Below are 27,159 nucleotides of genomic sequence, written 5' to 3'. Positions count from 1 at the left end.
AAGCAAAGTTTAGGTCTCCTACTCCAGCTCCCCTTCTCATTCACCAAGACAGATGGGAAACAAATGTTTCTAGAGGATTATCATTGCTTCTCTGTCCTGGGGAAGTATCACAGTGTGATTTGTTCAGGAAATACACCCTGGCAGATCTTCTAAAACCCCATTTTGCAATGCACATGAAGCTTGCTTTCAATTCGGGCCGCATGGTGTCTGCTTTGATACGAGTCTCCAAGGTTCACACCAGTGGGGCTGAACCCCACTGAGAGCCCCTGTGAATAGGGTGATTCTACCTACAATGTTTGCTAGTTTCAAGTCTTCTTCAGAAGACATAAATCAACTCAAGGACATGGACAGCTGTAGCTTTATGGTGCCTGATAACAGCCTATAGACATGTCTCAAACTGCAGAAGCTAAAAGCACAGAACAGCATAGAGAAATGACGCAGACTTCAGAAAAAGATATTTTGTAGTCTAAGCATTCCCATAGCAGATTGCCAAGGAAGTACTGAGACAAACCAGAAGCCAGTCTCGCTCTCCTCTGTTTTTCTCCCAGGCTCATGCGCTTTTCATATCCCACCTTACAAAAGTCAGCTTTAACCAAGCAGAAGAGATTTAATCTTGGCACAAGCTACAACAACAGCCAGCAGCTTGATCTTGGTAAAAACATTTGTCACTCACGGACTGGCCAGAGGAGGATAAAGTAATCTGTGATCAGTGGACACGCTCTGCTGCTGAGAGAGAATAGCTTCCATGCAGAAACAGCTATTTTGGTCATGAATCACACACAGACACTGTGGTTGTCCAGCAGCTGAGTGTCAGTTCCCATTTAAGAGGCCATGGTCCTTATACAAAACAAAACAGGTTGGAAGGGCCTCTGGAGGTCTCTAGTCCAAATGCCTCTCCCAAGAAGGTGACCAAGATCTCATCCAGTTCAGCTTCAAAATCCCTCTGGGACTGAAGAGTCTACAACCCCTCACAGTCTCTGTTCCAGCACTTGACCAACATTCCTGTATCTACCTGCCGTTTCCCTTGTAACTTGCATGCTTTGCCCTGGCCCTTTCATTATGCACTTCCAAGAACAGTTTGGCAATAACCTACCTACCCACAGGGTAGCTAAAGGCAGCAGTGAGATTCCCCCAGAGTGTCCCTTCTTCCAGATGGGAGAAAAACATTTCTGTCTCTCTTCATACCTCTTTATCCCCTTATCACCCTAGTGGCCCTCCACTGTACTCATTCCAGTACATATTGGGGATTCCACTGTTTCCTGTCTTGAAATCCCACCTGCACGCACCCTGATGCGGTGTATTACATCCCAACAAAAGCATGTATTTTACAGGTACAAGCTCCAGTTCAGAGCTAAATCTTACTGGCAAACAGCACAGTTAACTCCCAATGACACATTATATCACTGTTCTGGAAGTTCCTGCAGCTGCAATGGGATATGTGGAGGTCAGGTCTATGCACGCTGCCTGCTGGGACAGAGGTACTTCTCACACAAAAGACAGCAACGGTTTGAGATCCCAGCAGAGGGACTGTCTACCAAGAAGAGAACATAAAGCTTCCCTAAGTGACTCAGAAAGCTGAGCACGAGTGAAAGGTTCTTCACCAGGTTGTGAAAACAAACTTCAGTCTCTGTGCAGCAAGAACATCTGAATGGCTGGACAGGTTGGTCTAGTGCCGCATGATCCATTCAGCTAAACAAAACTCTGCAAGAGGAACTCATCCCACATGTTTCTGACCCCCACTTTCAGTGACTGCAACCCTCTAAAGCATGAAGTAGGGTGTTCAGCAGCCACAGCACCGTTAAGAAACTGTCGGCATCATTCAGTCAGACATTCCATCCCATCCAGCTGTGAGATACCACTGGTTCATTCCCAGCAAGTCCAAGGCCTTCAAAGTGTCCTGTTCTACAATACAGGTGAACATATCTCTCAACAATTACAGATTAGACCAATCCAATTTGTTTTCAACTCATCCATACCAGTCTTCCAAGTCTTTCAACCTTCCTTCCCAAACTGCCATAGAACTGAAGGGGGACTATCTACTAGCTGAGGTGTCAGTCTGCAGATGCTGCCAGCAGTTCCATAGGCTAAAATGCAAACCCCTGCTCTAAATAGAGAGCTGGACTTCAATTGCAAGAAAGTTTTCAAAACAGAAATTAAATGCAAAACTGGCCTTCCTATATTGCCTGTGAAAGAAAACACATCAGTAGCTCTCCCAGTCATTGCTCCCTAGGCACCATTAACACAAGCTGTCAACCCAGCCACTCGCATGAATTCATTGTACCAAGCTAAATTAGCAGAGTTACCACTGCACAGTGACTCAGCTCAAACTGGGAGCTGGAGCCTACAGACACAGGTAGCTTAGCCAGGAATGGACATCAGTGGCTGTAGCATTAACCTCTGCCACAAGCACAGGTGCTCTAAGAAGAGAACAAGCAAGAATTTCTTATTCCAGAGGGTACCATGACATTGCCTGTCTGCACTGCTCTTCCCCAGGCCTCACACTGCTGCTCCATCCACCCAACCTCCATGCAAACAGCCTGGCTGGAATTCCTTGATGGTGCAATCCAGCTGCTCACAAACAGAAATCCAGGTCACAAGATCCATTATCCATGCAGCTGGCCCATTCAGTGCCAGCACCAGCAAAGAGGCCAAGGACTGAGTGGTTGCACACCTCAAACGGAAGAGGATGTCTCACCTTCCTGTGATTTAGTCAGTCATTGATGGAAAACTATTAGTGCACAAATTCATTGTATGTTATTTCTCTATCTCTGGAACTGGATAAATAATGAAAATAATGAGTCACAAATAGCTTATTGCAAAAACAGCAAAACAAACACTCAAACCTGGTATTTACAGAGGCTTGTTTCAGCAGCTCCACCTCAAAGGGCCAGGGTGGAGTTGCCAGGTCTGCTTCTGCACAGGAGGACAGCATCTCAAATACTGCACTCACGTTGCAGGTTTGCTATTCCTGTTTCTGGAATGCTTCCGGGACACTTCCATCCAGCTTCCAGAACAGTGCAAAAATTCATTTCCAAAACAGAAACACATAAATTAACTCTTGATATTAAAGAATGTTTGTTTTTCTTTCATTAAGCCATGCACTCTATACCAGACACTATTGCTCATTTACCAAACAAACCACTTGAAGAGAGAATCATTGTAAAGCAGGCTGGAATGAGTTCCTGGAGATCATGGGAGTTTTGTGCAAGGCATCAGGTCTCCTGGAGGTACAAGGGCAATGGAAAGCTGTGCCAGGAGCCTCAGCTTCACAGAGCAAAGTGCTCCTTTTCAGAGGACCCCAGTGGAACCAGAATGGCTCTACAGCAGGCACAGGATCTGCATCCAACAAAAGGGCATCCACATGGAACTGTCATAGCATGACTAAGAAGCCAGCTCCCACTGAAAGCCAGTGGCATGCAGGGACACAACCTTAAATGTCTTTAGAGGAGCACAGAGGAACATGCTGGGATTTACCACCCAGGCACTTCACCTCCCAGCACTTCCAGTAAAAGCTGGGATCTGTAGACAGCAGGATTGTTTGCAACTACAGGAAGGTTGAGCGCTCTTTAAAACAAACCCAGCTGGAAATCACCAGTGCATTTTATAAAGCTCAATCCAAACCAGTAAGATTTCAAGTGGCAACAGCAAAACTGCATTTTTCCTTTCGAGGTGGCTGTTCTCCACACAGAGACACAGCCCCACATGACAAGCTGCTAGGAACCGTTTTAATCTGATATAATCTAAATAGAACAGTATTTTTTTTTTTATGATGCCATTAAAGCAATCCCCTCAGGAGAACTCATCAGGAGCCAACTTCCAATGCCAAATATTTTATTTTACTTGCTAAATGATTATCCTGTAATCCCTACAGATATTGGAAGTCCTTATGATGGAAACCCAGCCTTAACTACAGAAAAATGATACTCTGATATCTGAGCACACTCAGTTCTTCGGTCGGTATCAGATGTTAACGTAGTTACAATTCCCCATTTCCTAAAGCTTCTTTGTCAGAAGAATGTTTTTCCCCAAGAACAAAACACTCCTGTGACGGGTGGGCTTCAGGTAACCACCTGATCCAGGAGACAAGCCAGGGCTTTTCTATTTTTAGACACCAAATTAACTTCTATTAAACAGAACTCCCTTCTTTCTGAGCAGCAAAACCGATTGCTATAGAATGCTTACTCTCATGGTGATGGAAGAGAGAATAAAAGAGTAATTGCAAGCTGATTTGCATTGTGCTCACATTATCTAATGCACTGAAATTTAAGGAGCACTAGGAAAAGTAAACTGAGTGACAAGTTCACATCTTCAGTCCCTCTCTATATCCATAAAAACTAGATATGACCACTAAAGCTTTTATCCTCATTCCATCTCATGAGCTGAAATAGTGGCACACTTCTGAGTAGAAATGCTGTCCTTGCACTCAAGACCAAAAGGCCCTGATCTCCTTTGGTCTTGCACTGCATGGAAGGAATTAGGCCACCAACATCAATGGCATGCCCATCAACATAGCCTCCAAGACTTACCCTCAAGTCCTCTGGGACAACTGGGAGCCAGCAGTAGAGACAGGAAATGCCAAGCACACACAGCTCCATGCTGTCACCCACCCAGACACTGAGCTTCTCGGAAGGGAAACATTTTACTTCACGTTACATGCAAGGGAACACATTACACATGCAGCCACAAGCACCCAGGATCTGCATGTGATTTAATGGCACTGTGTACAACCAAATTCAGGATTGGTGTGCACCCTGATCCTCACTGCAGCTCACTCCTTAGATCCTTTTGAAAACGCCAGACTTCAAGGTTTGGCCCCAAGGTCCATACCTGCAAGCTTGTAAATGACAACAGATCAAGTACAGAAGAAACAAACATTTGCATTCATTTTCTCCGAGGACCTTTTTCAGTCTGTCAGGAAAGATCCTATGCTATGTTCTACAATCCAAACTACACAAACCGTAAACACCGTGGATGGAACGGAGCTGTAGACACATCACTTCACTGCAAAACAGCAGAAATGCTTGTTTTGGAAGAGAAGTAGCATTAACCAAAATATATGTTGCAGCATTAACTACAGTGGGAAGAAAGAGGAACACATTGAAAACTGGGAGCAAACCACATTACTTACAAGGTATGGTGTCAGCTCAGTTATTCTGACCCACGTGCATTTCTGTGTCATGTCATCATTTGCCAAGACTTTTGGGAAAGAACCTGAAGCTAATCTTTTTCCTTTCCTCCATACTGAAAGCTGAGGGGGTTTGGTCCTATCTGCCCGTTACAGAGGTTCAATGTAAAATCCTCACATAAAGTACATCACAGAGAGCAGACAAAGAAACACATCAAAGGAGCTTGCTCCTCTGAGCAGGATCTGGGAGTCCCAGCTGCACCTCAGTTCCAATTAGCAGCTTCAGGAACTTTTCTCACAAGAGAGTGGCTTCTGAAAACTAAGTACTCACTCTGATGGAGTAAATGGTGAGGAGTTAATTTGTAATTCCACAATCCCCAAGGGACTCCAACACCAATCTCGCCAGTAATTTAATAGTTTACATTGTAAGACCTATAGCCTACAATAAAGATACCAGCACAAACCTTGAGTACATTATTCACCCAAGCCGCACTGATTCAAAGGCTCTACTAGGCCAATTAAAGCAAACAAGATTTAGCAGTCTGCTACCTGCCCCAATGATTAGTAGAGCAAGCTGTTTTCCCTGCTGGGATCAACAGCTCCACAGCTAACAGCTTCCACCTGCAAGCACATTCAGGTTAGCTATGCAAAATGAGGCAAACCCAAATGCGGTCCTCCATTCACCTTCCCAAGGTCTTCAGAGAAAATGAATACTTTCCTGAAGACACTACACAATTCCCTACTCCCGCAAACAGCAATATGCAACATAGAATCGTAGAATGGTTTGGGTTGGAAATGACCATAAGATCATCCTTAAGAACTTCCCTTATTTTAGTTTGAACCCATCACCCCTTATCCTATCACTACAGACCCTGATGAAGAGCCCCTCTCCACATAAGGTGGGCCTTTCAGATTCACACATCCAAACCACTCTTAGCTATGCTAAACACTGTGTCCTCTGCTCCATGTGGGACAGAGTTTTTAATCTGTCTTATTCCCACATCCCCCTTCTTCATTTGCCAGAAACCAAGCTGATCATCATTATTTCCAGTAACATTGCTCCAGCCCTGCAGCATCTTAGAGCTCTGAATCAGCAAAGCACCCTTTTATGTAGAGTGCACTTGATAACAAGATTAATAAGACCTAGAGAGAATCTTTAAAGAGCCATCTTGTACCAGCGTAGCAAGAACACAGGATCTTAACAATGGATAAAAGCAGCTCTGGTCAAACAGCGTTAGGAGTCCAGGAAGTTCTCAGTCTCTTCTACTACGAATCAATCTAACTGAATAGCCTGTCAGAGCCTTTGCTTCCACCGTGAACTGCCAAACACTCAAAAAGTGACCGTCCAAGCTCTTTTAAGGAACAAACAATGGCCTGAACACCATTTCCACAAGCGTTGTAATTCATTTCCTATACAGAGAACATCAGAATGAAAAGCATCTTCTTGAGATTTAGCTACATAAATAAAACACTCTATTGGGCTGATCAATATATTGTTGTACAGTATACGATTTGCGTAAACTGGCGACAAGCATCCCTCCCATGCTGCACACCATAAAAGGTGTAAATATAAGCGTGAAAATCAATTTCTCTCCAAGCACTAAGAGAAATGAAGCTTTATCAAGGATGAGTTTAGCTCAACAATCCTCCCTCTGTAAGAGAGCAGTTTAAGTGCTAAAAACTTCTGAGGTTCCTTCCTAAGGAAAATGATGGATAGTCATGCTCAGTTTCAGGTTTTGCAACCTAAATATCATCAGATACAAGACAAAAAATATTTAGTTGGCAGGTGAAAGGATGCAGCACCAATGCTTTGATGCAGAGCACCTGAACATTCAATTTCAGAGCAACTGTATGAGTAATTCTGCTGGAAGTTGTGAGGAGGTGATAAATGACAAGAGTTCTCCAACTGGTTTTCTACGCATATGCTCCAGTTGATAAAACACAACTTATGTAACTAGGACAAGAGCATCGAGCAGTGAAGACAGCACAGGAAATGCCATTCCTGCCATTAGCCAAAACACTCATGTGCCATTTACGTTCTCAGAAGATCATTTGGGAAAGTTTGTTCCTTTTTTCTTCCTTGAGAATAGAAGCACAAGTGTTTATAAAAATCAAGAACACCTCCTTTCTTCTCCACCCACATGGAACTTGGCAGTGTGTCCAGTATTTTGTGATGTCAGCTTTGAAAAACCTGCATTACATTGCTTCAGGGCCTCTGAGAAAACAAAAGCAATTGAACTGATTTAGGAGTTGCCCTTTTCTCCTCTTGTGTGCCTGGCTTCAAAGAGACACTTGTTGGTTCCCCTAATAAGTCTGGCCCAAATTCAGCTGCTGATTGGAGCTGGCCCATGGGATTCACATGGATGACACAAACTGATGAACATTTGTGCATCTGGAGGTCTGTATGGTCACCTGGGCAGTGCACAGTGCTATCAGCAGTGCAGCTGGAAAGACCATTAGGGCTTTAAGAACTTACCCCAGAGGTAATGTTCTTGAGCTCAAAACCATGCAGGAGATGACAAAATCGCCCAGAGATCCCTGCAGAGCAGAGGAACTGTGAAGTGCTGTCTCACAGAAGGCAGCACTCTCCCCTCTGCCCATACTAGTAGTTCAGGAGGTAGGGCAAAGAAGGTGACTGCCATTTCCATAAGCATTCACTGACAATCATCGGTTCAACCTAACAGCCAAACACAAGCACCTACCTCAGGAGTAACACTGGAGTCCTGTACCAGAGAAGCAACAATGCAGACAAAACACTCAGGTCAAACTTGCCTTTCCTCCCTGAATCCCCTGGCATCAACATGGTTCTCCCTGCATATTTAGGAGCATCCCTTGCCAAGTGCACTTGCCTTAGTGCACCATGACAACCGCCAAACCTGCAAAGGCAGATTGAAACCTGCCTTTTTGTTAATACACTTACAAGGGTCAAATTTATGCCTGCAGATTCTCTCCTGACATAGGCTGTTCTGAGCATAGGATAAATTTTGCCTCAAAGGTCTGCAAGGTCTAAGGACAGTGCCTCCACAGGGTGTGCACTATTCAAAGGGCAGTAAAGGGAATAATCAAGCTGGTAAGCACATAATCATGCTTTAGGTACTAATCCTGCAACATAGCTTACAAGCACAGACTCCTCTTTATCCCTAATGCAGAGGCTGGGACCTCACATGCATGCATTGGTGCCACAGATACCTGTTTTTTGCTAGAGGACTAGGGCCTGGAAAAACCACCCAAAACCAGGTTTTGGCCCCATTTGGAAAATGTTAAACTCTGATACAATAACTAAAAATTAACTAATGGCCAACAAGTAATTCAGATTTCACTTATACCTAAACAACAAATCCTGTTGGGCAGTGTTTTAACAGGTGACTTTCCATTGACACAAGATTTATAAAGCCCACTACCTTTTTTACTGGAACATAACTCTCTCACACTCATAACAAGATCTCCAGAGATTACAGACTGGGCTAACAGTCATTGCACTATCAAGTCTGTAGAATACCATATAGAGAAAGAGTAAATAGAAACGTCAATTACCTTTGAAACAATGCAGTTAAGATTCTGACCCAGCACAAACCAATCTCTCTCTCCCTGATACTACAGTGAAGTAAAGAAGCATGAATGCCCAACTCTGTTATTTTTACATGTATTTGCCTGCTTATATTTATGGCCCAAGCAGGCAGGAAACCTCCCTCCTCCCCAAAAGTTACAATGCAGTAATTGCCAAGTGACATTGAAACGTGCACCATCTCCCTTTGTTGAAAGATGATGTTCTAGAGCTTGACAGGCCACTGATTTTGCTACACACTGCCCTCAGTCCCCAAGGAATCCCTTCATAAATCCCCACACATCAGCAATTAAGCCTCAGTCTTTAGCAAGGTCTATATGCTGCTCACTTGTAAGGCAGTCTAGAAAATTATGGTTAATTTACTATTTCTGATAGGTGTAATGAATAAAACCAAACCAAATATAACTGAAAATCATTAGCAATCTCATTCAAGTTATTACTGGCCTTCCCACAGGCTTTATAGAGAATCAGTGAAAGCTGTAGGCTTGTTACAATATGGGTGCTGTACTAACTTTACCAACTGAAAACAAAACATTCTTTAACTCTTCTAGTAATTCTAGGTAAAGAATGTCTCAGTAGGAGATTGTATTAGTGATGATTATGGGGTTTCCGACAACATACAATCTGCCTTTTGAAACTCTTTCAATAGAATATGCTAATTAATAATACATGGTTCTTTTCATTGAATCAAACAGGATGTAGATCACATATCACCACTTTTCTATCCTTTATTCCTGCTCTCCTATTGAGTTCACACTGAAATTCCCAAGCCTGAGCTGCTATCCTGGTAAAGTCCTCCATGACTACTACCTTCCTTAAGGACAACAAGGCTGTCAGTCAAGAAGCTGAGGCTCACAACTGATGATGACACCAGTCTCTTGACAACCAGCTCACAACTGCTTAACATCTCCCACTGCAATAGGAAACACGTGACAGAACCTCCCTCTTCACGCAGCACCAAAGAAAACCTGTTTCTTTCCTACGAGGTCCTCACAGTTACAATTTATACAAACAGAAATGCTACTGAGCCACTGACAGAAGAGTAATGAGGGGCAAAGTTATCAATAAACACCGTAGAAGTCCTTCAGGTGTCAGCAAAGCAAGTAGGGCAAAACAGGAAATGAATACAATGATTTAATAGCTCTTTTCTTATCAGTTGATTATAAAGATGGCTACAAGATGAATGTTCGTATTTCAACACACATGCACAGGTTATTCTGTCATTCTTTGTATTTCAGAGTTTTTCACTGAACTGACAGAGACCCCATATACATTACTGCACACCACGTTCGGGAGACTATCCAAAGACATACTTTACAACAATTTCTTTCCTTTGGTACAGTACCACATTATTCTTGTTGCAGAAGTCATTACTGTCATAGGAAAAGCTTCCTGTTTATAGAGTCCTTCCATACATAGAAGAGCTATTGCTTTAGCACATGAACTTAGCATGCAGAAGGAGTCACAGTCATTCATGTGCAGCAATGCAGAACTGAAGGAAGTTAACGCTGACTGCAGGTAAAACATTTCACTTGGAAACCATCCAGGTGACAGCTCTCCTGCACTGACAGCAATGGTCCTACTGTTGACACTATTTCTGCTTAACATAGTCCAAGTATAAGAAGGTCCATTCAGCTCAGCGGAGTTATATATGCACATCTATATGTACAGGCACATATGCTTTTAAGAGTAAGAATGCACAATGGAAAGCTCACTAAAAATTATTACAAGGCACCTACACTGATCAGTATGGAAAAAGCCTTGGGGAACTTCACAGAGATGTAACTCAGTTCTGCAAGCAACTCTGATATCCTCAGCACTTCAGAAAAATTATATATATATACATATATATATTTATATATACTCTTCTCCCCAAGAATTTTTAGTAACTGACAGATGGCATTATGAAACAGGGATAATTCTCTAGTAAATGACAGGGCTTGGTTTAAAACTTTGACAGAAATGCAGTAATTCTCTTACAAAATTCTGTAAGATTCAGGATCAGGCTCGTGTGGAAAGTCACCTCTATTCCAGTCCCTCCCCAAGTGAGAAAAAAACCCAAAGCACTGAGCCATAGCTCACGATTCATGAATACAGGATTTAAAGTAGACCATTACATGACTCCAGGAGAGCACAGAAAGTATCAGAGCTATTTGCTTAGAATAAGTGACATTATTAGCCCAGCCAGGCATTTTCCAGTATCACAAATCCAGTGTATAAAAACATGGGTTTCCATCTGACAAACAGCATGGTTTCACCAGTTGCCACCATAAAAATCCAAATGGCAAAACCAAAACAGAACTACACCCTTTTTTAGTATGGAAAAAGGAAAACAAGCATCTGTTCTGATTTCTGCCTCACTAGTTTTGGGGGTTTTAACGTGTTAAGCTTGGCAATGTGAAAAAACTAAACTACAAACCAAAACAGTATTTTAAGCACTCGTCTAAGATTAATCTTGATGGCTCAGATACATGAAAGAAAATTGATGTACAGGACCATGAGTAAATCAAATACAACACCCCTTTATAACACTGTCAAAAAAGCCAGGCTGAAAGGGTCCTTAGCAATAAACTCAAGAACTTTTAAGATCTCTTTAGATCATGAATGCCTGCATCTAACTTACCCCCAATAAGGCAAAGTACTGCATTGCATTCCCTAGGAAAATTAATATTAGAAACAATAATTACTACTATTAAGTGGGCACAAGTTTGGAGTGTTGAAACTATTCTGTCATTAACATCCCCTACGTAATTATACTACAAGTCTTCCTAGGAAAAAGAACTAAATACCGCCTATCAGGCAAATATGTTGATGTTGTCAGACACACACAGACAGCTCTAAGCACCTGTACATAGATAGATCACATTCCCAACAGATGATTTCGTGTGAAAGCAGATGCCAAAACAGAAGAAAAACAACCATCACAGCCACTCAGTTCTCGGCTGGGAACAAGTCCCAGCCTGCTTCTCCAGGCTTATTCCAACCAAAATCTAACTCTGACTCTCCCTACTGCTTCATACATGCTCAGGTCTCCAGTAAGCTCCACACAGTGTTACAACTAACCCGAATTCCCTGACAAAATTAGGTTCTTGAGCCTGGTTTTCTGCTTTCAGTGTTTCTGCAAGATATGCTTCTTTGAGGGACTAATCCAAGTCCATCAGAACCAAAACAAAGGTTCCTCTTAACGACAAGCCCAATTCAGAGGTCTTTAGCACTTCAGCAGGACCACGGCAGCCCCCGCTAAAATACGCACCCCAGGAGCTCTCCATCCTGACTCTGCAAAATGACACGTAAAATTCCAACAGGACCCAGTCCAGCACCTTCTGCTCATTTTAGTCCCAACATGTTACAGTAACTCTGTATGTACATTCCGAAGTCTTCATCAGGTTTACACACCGTAGCAGGACTGGTGTGGAAAAAAGAACTAGTTGCTCTGTTCTCTTACAACTTTCCCAAACTGGAGAGCACCACCACAGTGTGTAGTTGCTAATCATCCTTCCCTCATTCACTGCTCAAACACTTCTCCACTGAAAAAAGAAACACATCGCCCAAAACTGAAACTGCTTGCTCCAGACATTGTCTAAAGGAAGTACCCTAATTATGATTATTTTCGGATTTGCATTTTAATTTCAGCTTCAAGACAGCTGGGCTCCTCTTGGGGGAAAACCAACAGCAGCACAGTCAATCCTTCAGGCACGTTTCCCCCATTTTGCTTTCCAAGTTACTGCTGTGCAGTTTTCCACTGGTTGAAGACACCATCAACACACAACAAAAGGATATTCCAGCCTCTCGGGGTAATGAACTGTTAATGTAAGGACTACCTAACCTGGGGCAGTAGCTTTCAAGAACTGAGATTTCTTTTTCTCTCCTGAGGGTAAAATAAGGAATACCATATAGCCTTACAGACGCAGAGAGATTAGAAAATGAAAAGACCTACCGAGCAATTTGATCCACCCTTTCAAGACAGAGCTGCTCCATATTGATGTGGCTGCCCCAAATCATGTGGTAGGGTGCCACTGGCTTGTCTTTAATAAGATACAAGTACTTACACACTGCATAACGCAAGTTAGCTCATCTTCAACAAGGATCTCAGCTGCAGAACCAACCCCACAGGTAGCAGTAGCCTTAGAAACTGAAGTGATATTTAAAACAAGTTTTTTGAGGTGGATTCCTCAGAACTCACCACATGAAATTCAAAATAGGCTTTGAAATCAACACTACCTAGCAATTACATAGATGTTTCAATAAGTGTTTTGAAGTTGTGCTTATCAATATTTTAACATTAAAGTGACAAAAGATATACTGCCCACATATAGGGTAAAAGCTAGCAATGCTCTTACTATTCCACCAACGTCACCAGAACGGAAGCAGTGAACAACCCGTTCAAGCTTCCTGCGGATGCTCCAAAGCATCTGTAAGGAAGGCAATCAGAGTTTACATAGCCCCTGGACTAGCAAAGTTTCTTCTGTGTTATTCCTCTCACATACCTAAAGAGCTTTCAAAGCAGAGCAGAGAGCAGGTTAACAGCGCAAGATGGTATCAATCGGTCCCAGATACAGCAAGAGCCACCGATTCACAGAAACAACTCCCTGAAAACAAGGCATCTCCCATCTTCCAGTGCAGCAGCGAGCCAGCCAAAACTTCCCCACGCATCTCAGTACTACCATGCCTCTTTTACCTGCCAGAGTAGAGAGGCGAGTACAAGGAATGTAGGAGTGAGAGCAGCTTCCTCATTGCTCCCTTCTGTGCACCCACACAGGGCTAGCCTGGATTCCTGACCACATTACCAACCGCTGTTACTGACTGGCCACCAACACTGAAAGGGTTTGTGTGCCAACACAGTTCTTCCCAAATCTCTGTTTTCCTACTGGCATTCTCATAATTCACCTGAAACCTTCAAGTTTGCCCTTTCTGGATTGCAGGCTCACTGAAAGGGAAATTGAAAGCAATATTAAATGCAAGTAAAACATTAGTGGAAGATACCAAGTCAGGCTCATATAAATCAGTGCAAACAACACAGTCCTGTCCTACTAAGGGTCTGAGCAAGCCTTATCTGTTGCACACATAAATATTCAGAGAGAAGTACACACCACTAGCTGCCCTGGGGAAGAAGAATAATGCCAGTCCCATGGTACTGCTGCTGCTCACAGCTTTGCTGTCTCCAGCCCACCTGCCACCACCCTGGGTTGCTTTGTGCCTCTGACTCAAGTGCATGGGCTCTTTTGTTGGTCACTTAGAAAATAGGACTCAATTGAGCCCTAACATTTCAAGTAGCTCTAATTCAGCTTTCGGCTCAGTTCTTTGTTTTCTAAAAATAACTTACGTTTAATTGTGACTGGTCACAATTTTCTAACTCCTTGTGACCCCAAACTTCTAAATCTATTACCCAGAGACAGCCACAATAATCCTTAATGAAGATGTGGGTATGATGCAGCATGCTAGGGGCCATCTGGTTGCCAGGTGTTCCTTGGCTTAGCTTTTCCTCTCAACATACATCCCTCCTCCTCCTCCTCTAATTCCAGGGAAGGCAATTTCTACCTCAGGACAGTCCCTCATTAAAGGCACAGACAGGGGCTTTATTGCAAACAAGTTAGCTGCAGCACAGCAACGTTCAGAGCCAGCAGCAGAAAGCCTAGAAGGGCTGTTTATTACCATACATATCTCCCCTTGACCACCAGCAAAAGACTCTGCCAAGTGTATTTCTGACTGTTCATGGGAAGGGAGCCAAGTACAACATTTTTCCTGTAACCCTATGCCTTGTGCCCTTCAAATCACCACCAAAATTAAAATAATTAAAAAAGATATATAAAAATTAAACTTTCTTTTCAAAATGGAGCAATAATTTCATTCAAATCCCTGTCTTTCAGACAGGTAAATGCCTTCCAGCTCTCAGATTCAGACACATTCCTGCCCCTCCCTGTCCCCAGTGGTCTCAAGCATTGCAGAGACTTGGACTGGTAGAAAGTCATTTTTGCCCAGCACTGGCATTGCCCCGGCTCCACTTCCTGAGCTGCCTTCCCACGCGGTCAGGGAAGGACTACGCACCGTGGGAGCAAAGAGGTGCAGGGCACCCACAGCACCAGCTGAGATAAGCCTTGGCTGCAGAGCAACCACATCCCAGGCTAACAAACTGGAAGGCTTCTCCCGGTTTCCGCTACTGCACTAAGATTTAGTTTGCTTAAAGCATCTCACGTTTCAGGCTAAACCCAACAAACCTTTACTTGGGCACTTGCAGCAGTCAGTTCTCGGGAACAGTTTCAGACTGGTGATATACAAGTACCAGGGTCGGTGGACATGATGGAGCAAATTGTCTCGGTATTTCTCAAACAGGGTGGGGAAAACTGTGTTTTGCTACAGAAAAAGTAAAAGCCTTGTGACTCCACCCAGTGTACGGAAAGGGCCTGTGCTGGGGAGCTCCAGAACGTCAGGCTTGATGCTCCCACTGGAATTGGTAGGACAAGAAACAGTAATTGCTGCTGCTCAGCAGATACACAGGGCAAAAATGCCTCTTCTGCCCTGGCAGCCAGGAACCTGCCTTTGCAGGCTTGGGCATAAACAAAGGACCCAGAAGAGCCACGTTAATGGTGTATACAGAGAGGATGATTTGGGGGCTGAAACGTGCCCAGAAAATCCCTACAGGAACAACTTCCAAGCCAAGAAGAGCTTCTCCAGTTCTGCTGTGGATCAGGACCTAAGCAAATGGAACAAGCTAAACCCAAAACCAACAGTGCACCTGTGATGGACATGCCAGAGGCTCTCACCACTAGCCCAGAGCCTCACCACACACTGCCCACCTCATGATCTAAGGCTCCCCTAAACTCCTCAGAAGAGGAGCAACTCCACAATTCCAAACATCCAGCAGAAGGACAGCACAGGTTCTTTTTCCATGGTTTCATCTATGCAGTAGGTTTCTTATTTAGGCGGAGCTCTGCCCAGAGCTATGTTTCAATATGAAATGAATGATTAAACTCAAAAGCAACAAATGAAAAGACAGAAACACTTGAATGCAGCCAGACCTACAGTGGAAGGGGAAACTGCCCAGTACCACTACCAGCTTTGAAGGACTTTCATGCTGTGAAATAAATCCATTATGGAAAGGGAAACATTAATAAGCGACTAGAGACACAGCACCTTTCTTCTTGAGGCACATTTGCTTGCTCATTTGACTATTTGCATCTTGTAAGAGGAAAGTTTCTGCTAGATGTTACTCCTGCAAGGCTCAAAACATTATTCAAAGTGCTACTCATCTGCTCAGTGACACAGGCATGGGGCAGGGCTTGTTTACCAATCCACCAGGATTATACTTAAATCTAGATCATGCCTTGCCTGCAGGTAAAGGCACTGGAACAAATAATAAATACACCAGTCTTTCCAACTGCAAAGGCATGAGGGGAACAGAATCCAGAAGTTATGCTTATATCATGTTTGGATGAGGAAAAGAAGTGAACACAGGGAGATAGCTCAACAGTCTCCAGAAATCATGGACACGCAAATCCTATTCATACTGTTGTGTCACCTCGGAAACCCACCAATTACAGCTGACACAAGTCTCCACAGCTGGTTCTTCAAATAAAAGCATGACTAATGCTTCTGACCTCTCTTTTTACCTTCTTGATTGATGCAGAGATCACACACACACACACACACCCCCCCATGGAGGAAAACTTATTTTTCACTCACCTTCCCTTTCCCTTAGGCAAGCGAGGGAAAACCACCAAAACATTGCCAGAGAAAACACAAACCCACACTACAGCTAAAACACTCATTCCCTCACCCATCCTAGGGCACAGCTCAGTTACTCCATTGCATGCTGGAATAAGCAATGTCACTGCGGCTGATCCTGCAACAAATTCACATGCAGAAGAAAATTTCACCTTCTTCAGAAATAAATTACTACTTCTATCAGTATAGAAAAGGAATTAGAAACAAAATACCTCCCATCTTCCGAGTGACTAAAACCTCAGAACTGAAATCCACCTGAGAATGTCAAGGCAGTAAGGGCAAAGCAGATCACCTGGTGCTGACTATTGCTATTTCAGGGCAATGACCCATAATGCCAACTCTGCACTACCGTGTCTTCATAGAAATAGTTCTTTCTGATCCTAGTATTAAATATAGCTTCGTGTTCTGAAGCATGGAAAAAATTAGGGTTGCCCAATATTTTTTTTCAACTACTTCTTCCCTCCTCCTGCTTGTAACAGGCTTGGGGGGTCGGGGGCTGGTGCAAATCAGTCTTAAAACACTTAAAGTGTAAACGAGTTAGTTACTCAAAGTACAGCTTGCACCACCACCATGCTGCTCTGTCCCCATCACTGGAACAGAAAATTCATGACCCCACCCAAGAAAGGAGTATCTGCCTGAAAACAACCAGCAGCATTTGTATGTGCTGGCTCAGGAAGGTACCCATCTTCCACCATTGTCAGTAGCTTTAAAATAGCAAGGGCTACTCTCTCCATAAGTGGCAGTGTACATACCCATTTGTGCTGCAAGACAGCAAGAAGAATCAAGTTCATAAAGAGATTTCAAAGCAAGCCATAAGACATTGCTTCAGCAGCTACTACTTGACTTACTACCAGTGTGTCAAAGCCTGCATGCTGATGAACCGAAGAACAGAAAACCCTCTTAGTTCAGCTGCTTGGTGCACATCAAGCAGCACCAGCAGCATCTGCGCAAGTCAGCACTCACCGAAAAGTCAGTGTTGCCGGACTCAAGGGCTGCTGGGGCAGTTGATAGGAAAGCTTTGACTGACTCTGTGCCTGTTGGTAATTACAGGTGATGAGGCAGGGCTGTGCTGGCATCCTGATAGCAGCATTACCACCGAAACACCACCTAGCCATTCAGGCAGGTAGAACCAATATCATAAATATGGTAAAATGAGAAAATTTGTTGCTAACCTCCAAGCGCCTGTAATTATCTAATAAACTTTGCCAATATATGATTAATTCCACTCACTGCTAATAGTGATGCTGAAAGCATACAGTGGGCCAAAACAAGTCAAAAAGTGAATGCAATTTAACTACATTTTTCAAATGCATTCCACAAAAAGATCATAACCATTCATACTGAAAGGCACATTTAAGAGTATTTCTGATCTTGCATTCAAAACACTGACAGTGTTTTAAGCAACACTAGTAGCATGCCATTTAAAATGATCTAACCGAAAGGACTGTAAGTATTACCTATAAATCACTGCTGCTAATTTTGGCGAACTATGTGGAATATAAAATTATAGATATTAATTTGTCATATTACCAAATACGTTTCAGTCAAAGTCTCACACATAAATTTATTATATGCTGTAACAGATAGCACTGGATAATACAAAATGCTTAAATTCAATATTTTGCTAAGTCTTATTCAGAAGTATAACCAGCTCTTTATAGCCAGAAAAGAAACAACATGGAATGAAAGCTGTTATTTACCACACTCTATCCCTTGCTCTTTGGCATGAATCAAGTTATTAACTGTTCATTCACACGCACAGTGGTTTGTTTGGTTTTCTTTTGCTTTTCTTTTAATGACGCTCTCACATATTGTTTGCCAACTTTCCCTTCACTACTTCAGGAAATAGACGTATTTTATCTCCCTAATCCAAAATAAATACACAGTTTCCTTGCTCCTGACTTATGCATTTCTTCATCACTTTCCTGGGGAAGATTTTCTTTATAGGACATCAAATCAATCATATTAGGAAAGACAGGGATGGGGACAAAAAGCTACCTTGCCCCTTTCCTTCCAGCCACACTTAAGTGACAATCCTAAATGCCAAGACTGCTCTGGACTCGTAGCGACATCAACACTAACTCCCAGGTGTATTATGAGCATGCTGACAGCTTGTGAAGAGCAGCCTTTGGGCCAAACTCTGCACTGACTGAATCAGTGCAGATCAGAACCAACATGTATCTGGAGGAGCTGACTCTGTTAATTCAGAAAAGTCTCTCCTATTCTTGTGGCTATGTCCCTGCACCATGTATTTTCTAACACAGGTAGGGGGGAGTGCTAAAGATAATCCTGCAGGCCAGGAAGCAGCTTAGGGCCAGCACACCCAGCTTAATCTCCAGCCCTCACCCTAAACTGCAGGTTGACAAGCAGGATGGGATGTGAGCAACCAAACAGCCAGACCAACCCTTGAGCAAGCTCTACTCTCCTTTTCCTTTGAAAAATCATTCAGCTTCACCCCTGCATCTCTCCTTTTTGAGCCCTTGGATTTCTTCCTCAAGCCTTCCTGAACATTTTCTAATTACTGAGGGAAATAAAAGCTAGTATTGATTTCAGCGTGACTCAAAGGAAGCAGGCAAACACCTAACTGCATGAACACGGTCTTGCTGCAAGCAAGAACAGCTGTGTGCCTGCCTGCCTGCCTACCTACCACACCCTGCGACACAACCATCACCAGCAGCTTGAGACACCCAAAAATCACATCAGGCACCAGCAGACAGGGATTTGCCAGCAAGGGGCACCCTGCATGTGACCATACAGCTCCTGCTGATCAAGCCACAGTCACAGTAGCTCAAACAAAGGTAGCAGCTCTGCTTTCCGAGTGATACCACATGGCCAGAACAGGAGTGGGTGCCCAAGCATACCTTACTAGGTCATGGGGAAGCAGCTGCAAAAACAGAACAGGGGCTTTAAAAGGCTGTGGGGTCTCTGTCCCACAGTCGGTTGGGGGACAGTGGAATCACATTAACATGAGCAAATGTTAGATGTTGGGATGGGAGTCATCACACTGCAGCATACAGCCTTAATTCTCCATGAGGAGAAACAATCTGCTCAGACCTGGCAGTCAGAGAAAGGCTACTGCAGGAAACAGAGTAACTTGGCACAAAAGAGCTGGTGAGGTAAAACACGCTAACCAGATTTCCAGCTAAGCAGAATTCAGATCTAGACCTGAACCCTCCTTAAAGTCAAAGCATTTCAGCCCTTTTCACAGCAACAGTCTTTCCTCAGTCTCTGAGCTTTCCCAGAGGCTAAGGGGGTCCCTGAACTTAAGATCTGGCACCTTGCAAATGCCTGCACTGGATTAACAAGGTATACAGATACCTTCTTACAGCAAGGGAGGAGAACAGAAGACAGCAAGAGACTTCGCTCTTCCCTGTGTAGGGAAGCAGGCCAATCACTGCAGATCTGCACTCAAAGCCAGCAAACCTGGTTTTCTGGCCCAGGAGTGAAGCACCCAGGTCACTTTTGAAGGTCCACAGCCTTCTTCTGTTCACCTCTGGATCACAGCTGCAGTTTTCAAAAGCATAACCCTAACCATGTCCTAAACCTCTATAATATTCCTACAATATGTTCTCATTTGAGAAACTTTCTTTGTTCATCCAAGATCAGAGCCTTAGTAAAAATGGCAAGTTTTGCATGGCAAAGCAGCTCTGCTAACAGATAATGTATGTGCCTCAAAACAGAACTGACAGCTCATGGTTTTAAACCAGAAACCAGCCCCTATCGCTCCCTCCAGAAAATAAAGTGAAACCACGGGGTTAATTGAATCAATAGGTCTTATAATTAAATGCTGCCAAGTTAGCTGACAGGATTGGCCTCCTGGTTTTGGTTTGGGGTCTTTTGTGCATGTTGTTTATCCAGAGGCTGGATACACTTTAAATACAGCTAATCTTGCAAACAGCTATTGAAAGTTAGTTTAAACCTCCCTCAGGGGACAAAATGACAAGTTTCACAAACAGAAAAGTAAGCTTTCATAGCCTCAGCTCACTGGAAGCTACCGTAACCTAACTGCATTACAGCTGCAGAAGTACCAACAGAACAATCTTCCTACTTCTTGCCGGGGGCTTGACCAACACAAGACAAGAAGTATTTCTCAGATGCCTGTACCCATGAGTGCTGATTGCAAATGAAGGAGCAAAATCTGCCAGAGGGGCTGAATTTTCCCTACAAATCCATAATTTAGGAATACACAGGTATAAAGAGATTATTCCCCTTAAGGGGAAAAGTATGCCAGATTTTCAATAGTGAGAAAGCAAAGCTGAAAGGGGCATCGTCTTTTTCCAGATGGTGCAAGTCAGGTGTAGATTCGATTAAGTCAACGCAGTTACATTGATTTTCTCCACTTCACACTCCTGCTTGTAATAGGGCTACTGTCTCCCTTATGCTACATGAACAGACACATGTGTACACTTTATATGGAAGATGGACACTATGGACTAAAAAAACCCAAATATTTATTATACCACAGAAAGTTTAAAAAACAACGTGCTTTAAAGCAGAAACAGTGCATTGTAACACTGTTCAAACCTCTCAAGCAACACTAACCTGTCTCACAGATTACAGCAAACAAAGGAGTTTAATAAATCTTTGTATTTCAGACACTGCCCAAGCCTCCCCTTTTCATCACAATTCCTTTCCAATTAGCAGCCTAACAAAGATGCAAGATACTGAGTACAAACACTGAAACCCCTTCTTTATCATTCTGAATGAGTGTGACAGGCTCCCAGCCACCTCCCCCGTCAAGACAAAAGAACAAAGATCAATTTCATCTGCAAGACTGCTCTAAGGAAAACCAGCAATGAGTGTAAAACCATAAGGAGCAACAGCATTAGCTCATCTTTTCTCCTTACTACAGCAGCAAACAATTAGTGTTAAAATAAAATGGGTCAATCAAGACCTCAAATCTTCTTAACAGCTAGCATAGTCAATCCATGTGGCCACAGCAATCCAAATTAACCCCATGGATACATCAGCCTTTTCCTCCAATACCTAGAAAGCAATTACAAATATTACACTGAATCACCTTCTAAAACACCCTCATCTAGTTTAGTAGCATAACCTGCGATTAAACCTACCCACGAAATAGAAGCTTTGTCCTCTGCTGAGGCAGGTGGCTTAAGAAACCACCTCTGTTTGCAGTACCAATCCTCTAATGTCAGCTCCACCCTATGGAAATCAGTGTCATGCTGTTTCTCTCTTATTAGCTGAGATGCTGCTAATGACCACACCTGTACATGATGCAGAAGAATGGAAGAAAAAGCACCACCCTTAAACATGTTAAGACCAACCCCTCTCCCTTAGTGTGTGCATGTGTGTTTGGGGAGGGATAAGCTACATAGTGATTTCATAGAACGTTGTTCATTTTCCTGCTTTCTCTGGAGGCACTTGGCACCACCAAATATCACTGAGGGTTTTCCACCACTGAGCCTACACACCCTGAATTTACACTCTTTCCCTTTGCAATAAAAATATTCCCTTTTCTCTTAAAAACATGCTTAACTTTTAAGCATGCATAAGGCTCACTTTCATGGGCAATTAAGCTTGCATTTTAAACAACTGAATAAACCCAGATGGACCAAAACAAGCATCCTGGAGTATTAGGGAACAATTCTACTTATAAGCTCATAGATAATATTATTTCTTCATCAAGTATACACATGGACTTTAAGGTAGCACACAAACAAAATAACCAGATCATCAGATAATTCAGTTTAGAAGGGACCCTGGGAAGTCACCTACTCCTAAGACCCCAGGATATTACACCTTTCCGAATTTCACAGAAACATCATAGAATGGTTTGTGTTGGAAGGGACCTTAAGGCTCATCCAGTTCCAATCCCCTGCCACAGGCAGGGACACCTCACACTAGAGCAGGTTGCTCCAAGCCCCTGTGTCCAACCTGGCCTTGAACACTGCCAGGGATGGGGCAGCCACAGCTTCTCTGGGCACCCTGTGCCAGTGCCTCAGCACCCTCACAGGGAAGAGCTTCTGCCTAAGAGCTCATCTCGGTCTCCCCTGTTCTGGCAGGTTAAAGCCATTCCCCTTGTCCTGTCCCTACAGGCCCTTGTCCAAAGCCCCTCTCCAGGTTTCCTGCAGCCCCTTTAGGCACTGGAGCTGCTCTGAGGTCTCCCCTTAAGGAGCCTTCTCTTCTCCAGGCTGAACCAGCCCAGCTTTCTCAGCCTGTTTCTGGCTGTCACTCATTCATGTGCATGTTAACTGTTGACACTCCCCGATCCCTTTCTGCATCTGGCTTCACTTCAGTTACCAATGTCCTGCAGGCAGCAGTGCCTCTTTGGGGAACCCCAATAAAGCCAAGAGGTGGCTTTGTTTTCCTTTTGCTGTGTGCCAGAGATAATACCAGATCAGTTCTCAGCACAATCACTGCTTGTGCAGTGATCTACGGAACAGTTGTAAGGAACCCAGGCCCAGTGATCTACAGAAGAGTTGTAAGGAACCCGGGCCTTTGGACTGACCCACAATTTATAGAGTAACACTACCATCAGAGTGGGGATTTTTCCCCCTTTTTTAAGCTAATTGTTATTTGTCCACCATGGCAGATCAGATCTCAGATCCCACAAACACTGTAGCTGTATTACAAGTTCTGTCAGTACCTTGAGACTTCATAGAGCTTGTAGTAACAAAGAAGTAAACATTCTGAAAGCCATCATCATCAGGTCCTTGCAACCTAATTGGTTTTTCCTACCTCCCCTTTTTCCTACCCCTTTAAGAAAACAAATCTGTCTCGAACACATGTATGAAATAATGCCACATTTGGGGGTGATAGCTCAAATAGTCCATCAGAACCTGCAATGGGCCTCACCCACACATTTCTGTGTTTAGATATTTCTAGTAATTTCCACAGCTCAGACAACTGCTAAGTGAGCATGGGGTCAGAACTACGGGGACCAGAGCCTGCTCTGGCATCAGCGCACATAGCAAATGTTTCCTCTCATGAATGCAGGTATATGGTTTAGCAAACGGTAACTAATACAGAAAGCAGCATGACAGAGGCTGAAAGGAAAGGTACTCTGGAAAAACATCTATAAACAAGGGAATTCTTAAGCCACAGACTGCAGAGATTCATTTAGGGACTGCTGTGATCAGATCCTTCCTGCCGAGGCACAGCACCTCAGGGATCATTAAATTACGACTTCTTTATTGTCAGAACATACTTAAAGAGCACAGCTAAGTGGGCACTGACATAACATACCATAACAATTACATCAGACCTCTAAATCAAGGCAGCAAATGCCACTTTCTGTAATGAACTGTGTTAGCGTTAGGAGCACAATGAACTGCCCTCCATCCTCAAAGAGGGCTACAACTCCCCACAGAACAGCGACTTCTTATTCTCAGGATGACAGCTCTTTGGCTCCTTTCAAACGCCCCCAGGCAATGCACAATATGGGTGCAACAAACTGTTAAGTTACATTAACCAAATCCTGTCCCTTGGGTAAACGATGTGGAGGAGAGACAGAGTTTATGCCACTGCACCTCACTGCTGAAATCACCCCTCTTCCCAGAGCCCTGCTGCACAAGGGCTTACTTGCACCTTTCACACTGAATGGTCTAAGCCTCTGGGGTTGTTTTCAGTGTGTTAGCAAATGCCTGAGCTCCAGGAGCCTGGTAAAACATTACCTGAGGACCTGCCCATTGCTGAATGCAGCACAGGTGTTTTGCAAATGGGTGCAATGAAATACACAGTGAGGAATTCAGCCATTCCTAGACCTGGGCACTACAAGGGGCACAATGGCCTCCATTTTACATCTCACACTTTCAGAACATTAGCAGCAGAAACATAACAGCCATCCACAAACTTAACTGCACTGTCTCTGTGCTAACCGAAGGAAGTTTCCAGCACATACTGGGAAGGTGCCCATCCTGTCAATGCTGGTGAATCACTTCTTAGTGATCTATGAAGTAATGGCAGGGGTAACTTCAGCAGGTAATGCTTTCTCAGCACATTCTCTCCCCAGCAGGCACTGAGACGCTGTGATCACGTCATCCAGTCAGGAGCTATAGAAAATACATTCTGCTGCTGAGCTGCTTCTTGGGTGCATATGAGATCTCGAGTCTAGACATCCCTGCAAGTCTAAACCAGCACAGGTGAAAAGAAACAGGTTCTTCACAGACAGAAAACAAAGGTTTGGGGAGGAAATGGGGAGAAACAGAAGGGAATGGATATGTGCTTCAATCTTGCAAAGAAGAGCCCTTGGAAAAACAAAAGAGGCAGGTTTTCTGAACCACAAGCAGCACAAATGCTGGACAGCAAATGATTTTCTGAGAAAGGATGGAGTAAGATTTATTGACACAAAGACATGACTCATGAAACGGAATGGTAGAGACCTAGAATAAGTAAAACTGACAAAATACATCCCATTCTACTGCATGGTTTTATGTTAATGACGACTTATACATGAAACCCTGTTACTTTATGTCAGGAAGAAACCTACATCGAAACCCACCAACAAAGTAGAAAATACCTTTATTCAGAGGAAAACTGAGAGCTCCTGCTTAGCATGGGGAAACAAACAACGTTGGTAACTCACATACAGAAAGCAACTCTTCCGGCATGCGGCACACCCCCTTCTTTCCCAAAGGTGTTTCATAAAGCACATCTCATTCAAACGGCAGGTCATAATTGGCATCCCAAACATACATGCAACGAATTGGGGCGAGCCAGCCTTTATTTGGAGCATCACATAGGGCGCAGAGTTAGGGCACCGCAGAGCTGAATATGCTCGCGGCTCGTACCTGCAGCAGCTCAAGCGAGGCACATTCTGCATAATTCTCGCTTACATAAAAAGGCTTTGTTCTCCACTGCCTCACTGCGGTTACCGCCTCCCCAAAGGCACGGGTCCTCTCCGCAGCTCACCCATTCAATACACGGAATGAGTCTTTCTTTAATATATGTCTCTTTCCCCCCTCTCCCCGATGCAAACTAAAAGCGCTTACAACCACCGCACCCCCTTGTCTCGCACAACGTTCTTTGTTCAGCCTCACAGATCCCTTTAGAGGAGCTTAGCAGGGGCGGGGGCAGGAGAGGACATCAGGTTACATCCTTTAAAGGGTTTTACCGTCTAGAGATGCTCAAAACCCTTCAAGGCAAAAGTCGGCTGCCCCTTTATGGAGGTAAACCGGGCGCTACCGGGGAGCCGCCCGCTCGCTTTACCTCGGGCCACCGCTCCGACCCGCCGCCAACTTCGGCCCGGGTCCGCCTACGGAAGCGAGCGCGATCCCCGACGGCTCCCAACGGTTCCCGATGGCCGCGAACTCCCCCCCCCGCCCCAAACACCCAACTACCCCCAACGGCTTTCGGTCTTTTCCTTCTCTTCTTCCACCAGGCACCCGCCGCACCCCGCCCGCCCGGTACCGGCCCGCCCGCAGCGGGGCGGCAGCGCAGGGTCCCGGGAAGGGTCTTTACCTGAGCGCCGCGGCGGCTGCCGGCACCGGGACGCGCCGAGGGACAGAGGGAGGACGCGCGACCGCTGTAAACGCCTCAGCCCGCCCCGCCGCTCTCGGGGCTGTCGCCGGGACGCGGCCGCCTGCGCGCCGCGAGCTCCCGGGACCCGCCCCGCTCCTCCGCCCCCCGGCCCCGCCCCGGCGCCGCTCCCGCAGGGCCCCCGCGGCGGCGGCGGTAGCGGCGGGTCCGGCCCCTCGGCACCGCCCCGCCCCGCAGCGGCCCCTGCATTGCGGAGGGGGCCCGCGGCCGGAGCCGTTTGGGTGGCGGTGGGCGCGCGTCGCCGCCGCTGTGCTCCGGTACCCAGCGCCCAGCCGAGCGGGGGTCGTCCTGCTCTGCCCTGCCCTGCCCTGCCCTGCCCTGCCCGTGGGCAGTCACAGAATCACAGCCTGGTCTGGGTTGGAAAGCACCTTAAGGTCATCGGGGTCCAACCCCCTGCCACGAGCAGGGACACCTCACACTAAACCATGTCAACCAAGGCTCTGTCCAACCTGGCCTTGAACATCGCCAGGGATGGAGCATTCACAACTTCCTTGGGCAACCCGTTCCAGCACCTCACCGCCCTCACAGTAAAGAACTTCTTCCTTATATCTAACCTGAACTTCCCCTGTTTAAGTTCGAACTCATCACCCCTTGTCCTAGCACTGCAGTCCCTGATGAAGAGTCCCTCTCTGGCATTCAATCATCCCAGCCGTCATGAAGAAGCATCCTGAGGGTCCCTCACCTGATTCCATCAGAATTTTCCAACAATGGAAGTCTCAGCTCAATATAATTTCTCCTTTATCCTCTACAGGAAGAAGACACATAATGGTGAGATAGATTAAAAACCACTTTCGCAGCACCTAACTTACAAACTGTGATCTTGCAGGGCCAAGGTCTCCAGCCATTTTCTAAAATCTGGCAATTAAAGATCTATTACTTTGTCATTTACCAGCTTCTCCAAGTGAATCCTCCTCAGCCCCTCAGGAAACCACTGTTTCCACATTCCCTACAGCAGGCAAGGGCAAAGCCATCCATCAAGCAGTGCCTCTGGTGTGGTGGAGCTACAGCACTGGCTCATCTCACACTTTCTAGTCAGAATCACTTCATTTCAGTTCCCTTTGCTGGAGATGAAAGAGTGAAATGGTACTCTCTCACCTTTCCTATTTCCTAAACAAATTAGTCCAAATGGTTTGTTAAAAATGAAGGTGCAAAATCCAGTCTGTCAGAATCTTAACCAGCCATTCTGAGCATGTCACTTATGTATTAGCCTAACAAATGCAGTTAAAACACAGGTTCAGGAAGCTTCAGC

At 44.7% G+C, this 27,159-nt stretch overlaps 1 protein-coding gene across 35 annotated transcripts in view; it reads right to left on the bottom strand.

Annotated features, from left to right (window-relative positions):
- The window catches only part of MAP2 (microtubule associated protein 2), a 224,830-nt gene extending 198,865 nt beyond the window's left edge, over positions 1-25,965 (bottom strand). For 9 of the 35 annotated variants that reach the window (XM_057412261.1, XM_057412255.1, XM_057412263.1 and 6 more), the window contains exon 1: positions 25,833-25,960. The gene's annotated coding sequence lies outside the window, so the exon portion shown is untranslated. Of the gene's footprint in view, positions 1-25,832 lie in introns of all 35 variants that reach the window. The other 26 variants (XM_057412262.1, XM_057412275.1, XM_057412280.1 and 23 more) reach the window with 5 other exon arrangements.
- Positions 25,966-27,159: the final 1,194 nt, after the last annotated feature.

Source organism: Pezoporus wallicus, unplaced genomic scaffold, assembly GCF_028554395.1.
Source record: "Pezoporus wallicus isolate ANWC-B61680 ecotype Strahan unplaced genomic scaffold, APGP_CSIRO_Pwel_v1 contig_6566, whole genome shotgun sequence".
Lineage (NCBI taxonomy): Eukaryota > Metazoa > Chordata > Aves > Psittaciformes > Psittacidae > Pezoporus > Pezoporus wallicus.
The sequence above is the reverse complement of the archived record's forward strand: the minus strand, read 5'-3'. Positions and strand labels throughout refer to the sequence as shown.